Below are 6,000 nucleotides of genomic sequence, written 5' to 3'. Positions count from 1 at the left end.
GGAGAGAGAGTATTGGTGGATCCTCTCCTTGGTGGTGTTGTTCATGGCAGAAAGACATGTATGCTCCTCTAATTTCTGCGGATGGGATTGGCAAAATTATTTTCAAAATTTCTCTCTTCTTTTTATTTATTTATTATTATTAATAATTAATCAATCACTTTTTTTCTCTTATCTCTCCTCTTATATTCTCTCATATTCTATACATCAATCAATCAAAAAAAAAAAATTACAAATCATCTCAAAACTATTTTCAAAACTTAAAATTAAATAAATTTTTTGTGTTTAAATTATGATTCAAAACTTAATATAACTCTACACTCAAATCATAATTTTAAAACTAAACCAAACGACCGCTATTTCTTAGTCGTTTTGTTTTGTGATTTGAAAAAAAAAAAAACACAGCAAGAATTAAAAACTAATCAAAATAACAAAACACTATACGAGTTCTCTCAACTAAAAATCCAACCCAACTAAGAGGGAGATTTGTGCTGAACAATGGACTGAGCAACACAAACACGGGGTTTTATGTTGGGGCAGTCTAAACCAACACGAAGTGTAGTGTTGGACCGAGCTAAACCGAAGTATAATGTTTTGTCGAGCTATACTAACTCAGAGTGTTGCGTCAAGTTAGCTTGGACATCGCAGGATTAAGAGCCACGTCAAGGACGTGGTCAGCTGAGTTAGATGCAGTGCAGCGCGGGCACAGAGAATAAGCGGTGCGCGTTGGAGCCTTGGTGTATGGCCAAGATGGAGACCGACGTACCTATTGACAACTGAACTAAAGGAATGCAATTTAGGCATAGACCGAACACGATACCGAGCACGCAGCCGACAAGACTCAACCCGGTATAAGGGTAGTCAGAGTTAGTGCTATTTGGTGCCACAAGTAACAGCTTAGCTTAGGTACTCCACGTGGACCAATAGCAAGAGGAGAGGAATCCACTCTTGGCGTGCATCAATTCTGTTTGGTGGTATGGCCAATCCTGTTTGGCAATTTTGGCATATACACGTGTGAGAAATGTAGAAAACAGTACAGCCACCTGTCCAGTGAAGGACAACAGAGGTAGTGCGTGCATAATCTGTGGCTGCATGGCCAGCCTAGATAAGAAGGCGCAAGCAGACTCTAAAGGTAAGCAATCTGCAGCAATACTCTCTCTCTACAGTGCTCTGTGTTCTCTTTTTTTCTCCAAGAAAGCTAACTTAGTTGTTGAAGGGGTTTCCGGCAAACCACCTGCCAAGTAGCTCACCATTGTTTTGTTCGTAATGAGATGGAGTCCTATCGGAGTAAAACGAACTTGGTAGCAAGGTGTACGGAGGACAGCGAATATTTCTCTATCGTACAATTGTCGCCGTCTGTGGGAAGCTTAACTTACAAAACCTTGTCCTCTAAGCTTTTCAATGGTGAACAATGATGAGATCCCGCTGTCCACCATCGACGGTATCACTCCACAGTCTGTTCGGAGGCGAGATAGCTTGCTCGCCATTTCGAACATAGCTGGTCTGGAGACTCCCACTAGAGGGCTACCCAGACATGCGCGAGACAAATGCACAAGGAGTACTGAACATTCATAGAGTCCTAAAGGACGCTGGTGACGAAGAGAATCATACGCTTGACATCTGGAGCACAAACTAAGAGACGAGGACGCCATCATTCGGCATATGGAAATTGAGCTAGAGGCACTGAAATGACAGATTAAAGGAAATTGTGTAGCTGGAGTGGGAAACCAGAGTGAGCGCATCCAACCTCGTCGCTCAGGCAATCAAAATAAGCAAGGGACGCATTCCCTCTCCGTTACCAAGAGCTATGGGGTTGACGATTCCGTCTTGCTGGCAGAGAGATCATGCACCAAAGATAGCAGCTATTGTCCCTCCCATTCATCAACGACATCGAGATACTCTTACTTCACTCAATCGAAGGACTTGAGGGATGTCCTGGAGGAGCATGCACACTTTAAGAAAGCCCAGAGAGTGCCGGTGTTACAGAGGCTGAACCCCATAGTCCATTCCAGCAAAAAAGTGGCCATGTCGCCATCTAGAATTGTGGTTCACGCACCGATGGACAGAGACTTGGCAAGGCTTAGTGCCACCCCACTTTTCTTTGAGATAGAAAGCACGTCGCTTCCCGCTAGCTTCCACCAACCTAAGTTTACACTTTACAATGGCAAGACGGACCCATACATACACGTTAGTCATTACCCATAGGTGATGGCGGGGCATAGACGCAACGATACCCTAATGTGCCTCATATTCTCGGCGAGTTTGAGGGAGCTGGGCCTGAAATGGTTTGATAGGCTCTCAGAGGGGAGTATTAAAGGCAGGCAGCAACTAGTAGAAGCATTCATCACAAAATTTAAGACCAACACTAGAACACTAAAGGAAGTCGATCACCTTTTGGGTGTAAAGATGGAATCGGGTAGTTTGTTAAAGGTATACAACGCCAATTATTGGGAGACCTACAATGAGATCCTCGATTGGCCTACTAACTTGGCAATCGCCCAATACAAGAGAGGCCTACTAGTTGGACACAAACTGCAGGACTCACTTACAATGCACTAGCCCACAACTATGGAATCATTGATGGAGTGAATTAATGAGCACATCAGAGTTAAGAATGATGCCGCCACGACCACCAAGAAGAAAAATCCGATGGTAGCGGACAAACGTATGGCTGGAAAAGTTAACTTAGGGGGTAGAAGGATAACCACCCCAATAACCGAGCAAAAGAACAATACCACGATGCTAGCCGCAATGATTAAAACAAGGGTCGTGGCAATGACCAGGCTAACACTCCTCGCAATGAGGAAGGGGATGCCAAGAGAAATTTGAAGGCATGGACCAGCATTACCACTGTCTTTAAAATTCTAATTTATCGCATCCTCAGTGAAATACGAGGCGAGACATATGTCCGGTGGCCAGCAAAATTGGGGAATGCTCATAGGGGTTTTAACTCGAGATACCGCTGCACTTATCATGAAGAAAAGGGGCATTGCACAGAGGACTGCATGTCATTGAAACAACATTTAGAAGAACTGGTCGCAGTGCGGCACTTAAACCAGTATATTGACGGTGGCATGAAGACAACTTCACAAGGGCAAGACGAGCCAAATGGGCTAGCCATCTTGGATGCCGTACCCTAGGGAGTTATCAACATCATCCATGGAATCATTGACCTAGAGCGAGTATGCAAGCCTAGAGGAATGATTAAGAAGGCCGAACACATGAGGGAAGTGCTATCAGTTCAGCCTGTCGTAAAGAAGGGGAAGGCCGAGGTGCAAGACATCATGACATTTTCAAGCAAAGACTTGGAGAAAATTCAAACCCCTCACAGAGATGCCTTAGTTGTAACTCTTCGTGTCAAGGATTTTAACATCAAAAGAATCTTGATCGACTAAGGGAGTTCGGTCAATAGCATGTATTACGATGCTTTCATACAAATGAAGCTGGAGGACAAATACTTAGCTCCAGCAACTTCTCTTTTAGTTAGCTTCAACTCACAGCCAGAATAGCCAATCGACAAGATCTTATTACCGATCAAAGTAGGGTCAATCACAAAGCAAATGAAGTTTTGGGCACTAAAGGTTCCATTAACTTACAACGTGATCTTGGGCAAGGGTTATTTGCATGCCATGCAAGCAATGGCTTCAACCTTCCATCAAGTCATGCGCTTCCCCGTCCCATCCAGGCAGATTGAAGAGGTTTGAGGGGACCAAATGATGTCGAAGGAATGTTTTGTCGTGGTAAATGGTAGCAAGGCTACTAAAGGCTTTGTCCAAATGATTGAGGGGGCGGAAGAAAAAGAGGTCCTAGACAACGTGGGTAGAAATGCCGATGAGAAATCGGTGGAAGATTTGGTAGAGGTCCGGATTGACGAGAGTGATCCAAGCAAATTCTTTCTATTGGGCTCTTCTTTATTCGATGCCGAGTGACTAGAATATGTCAGCTTTTTGACTTTCAATGTTAAAGTATTTTCTTAGACACCTTACGATATGCCCAACATCGATCCGAACTTTATCTGCAATCAACTCAATGTTTTTCCAACTGCTTGGCCAATCATTCGACGAACTTGGTGCTCAGCCTTGCACCATGCTGAAGTGGTGGCAGAGGAGGTCAAAAACTTATTAGAGGCAGAGGCAATTGAAGAGGTGCAGTACCCTAAATAGATCTCTAACACAGTGGTAGTGTCGAAAAAGAATGGGAAATTGTGAGTATGTGTCGACTATAATTATTAATCATGTTGTTTAATTTTGATGATGTCTCAAATATTATTGTGAATTTTTTAATATACATATATTATAATAATTTGACACAAAATATAAAATTGTAGTATATTTTTTCTTACATGTTACACCAAATTCAAAATTATTTTACATATATTATATAATATAAAATTAGAATTGCATCTTATGTAAAATATATTAATTATATAAAGTGGCATGGCAGAGCGGTGTAGTATATTTTTTACATCCTTTGCATATTGTAGACACTCCATGTTTGATCGCCCTTATGACTTGGGCGCTACCGATTGCGCACCGAATGATGAATTTGTATATGCTTGTCAAATGCTCAAAGTCCTCAGTAGAATGCCTCAACTTTAAGCCTCAAAACCCTACAAACCTTGGGACTTGTTTTTGGACCAAAAAAACAAATTTTCAAGTCTAAACATCCTGGAACCTTCAGGCCCACTGGTGTGGACTGCCGGCCATTAGTATGGCCTGCCACTTAACTATTTGTGGCCTACCGACCACTTGTGTGTTTTTTCAGATCTTTTTGCTAGTTGTGCCAGTTGTTTCCACAGATGCATGCACCAATCCATACGTGTCTGTATGGATATTTCTGAGGTGGTCTCATGTTTGTCTATATATAGAAGACCCTCTCTCACATTTTAAAAGGTTAGAAAATTTTGGGATCAAAAATATTTCTCTCTCTACAATTCTCTCTCACACACTCTCTCTCTCTCTCTCTCTCTCTTGCAAGTTCTTCACTCTTTGCTTATAGACTCTAAACCAAACCTTGTGGTATTTGTGCTGAGGTGTTTTTGAGCTTGCATTTAATTCTTGAGGGTGTGTAATTGTTGGTTTGTAACTCAAAAAGGGTATCGCTCTTCAAGAGGTATAATTCCTAGCTTATTTTCTTTCTTTATTTGCTATTTTTTCTACTATTTTTGAACTATTTTTACATTGAATTTCTGGGCTGAAACTTGTGGTTTAAGGCCATTAAGGGTGGAGGGGTGGATCACCTTTCTTTGTACCTAACTTCTTAAGCCTTTGCCCTTGTGTTTCCCACTTTTCTATTATATTTTTTTTTAAACTTTTTACTACTGAATCTCAGAGGTTTTTCAGAGGCTTCTCAAAAATGGAGGGGGTAGCCTCCCCTCCTTGTGCTTGCTTACTAGCTCAACTTGTTCCATGTTGTAGCTTACTCTTTTAGCTCTTTTGACTTCAATTCCAGCACTATTTTAGGACTATTTTTTATGTGTTTGTTCCATTCATGCTTTATATAGTAGGCTTGTAGTGTAATGGTCCTCATAGGTTTGGTAGTTTAGGCCTTAGCCACCAACGTATTTGAGTTGATATTGTGTATTTCTTACTTTCCATACTTGTGTTCATCTCGAATCACCTTTGCAACTTCCCTCATTTCTTGGCTTTTTCTTTGTTTTGAAAGTTGTTTCAAACCAATTGTTTGTTTGAACTTGAAATAGAGGTATCATGCTTAATGGTTTAATCCCTTTGGGGGTTCATTACCAACGGCATGGTATCTTTTATATGTCCAAAACAACTCTTTGTTTGATGCTTCTTTCCATTAGTGGACTTAAAGCTCATTATTAAACTGGATGAATTAAGGAATGAAGATCATTAAAATGAATTAATAAAACTTGGACTAAAATGGAACAAGATAATAAGGTAATTTGGTGTTCACTCGGACGTTAATTGAACACATGGAGACTTGAGTCATTTCATACTTGTTAGTGATGAAATGGTTCAAGTTTCCAAGATCAACCAC

Source organism: Camellia sinensis, chromosome 4, assembly GCF_055761805.1.
Source record: "Camellia sinensis isolate YWXY chromosome 4, ASM5576180v1, whole genome shotgun sequence".
Lineage (NCBI taxonomy): Eukaryota > Viridiplantae > Streptophyta > Magnoliopsida > Ericales > Theaceae > Camellia > Camellia sinensis.
This window is presented reverse-complemented; position numbering follows the sequence as displayed.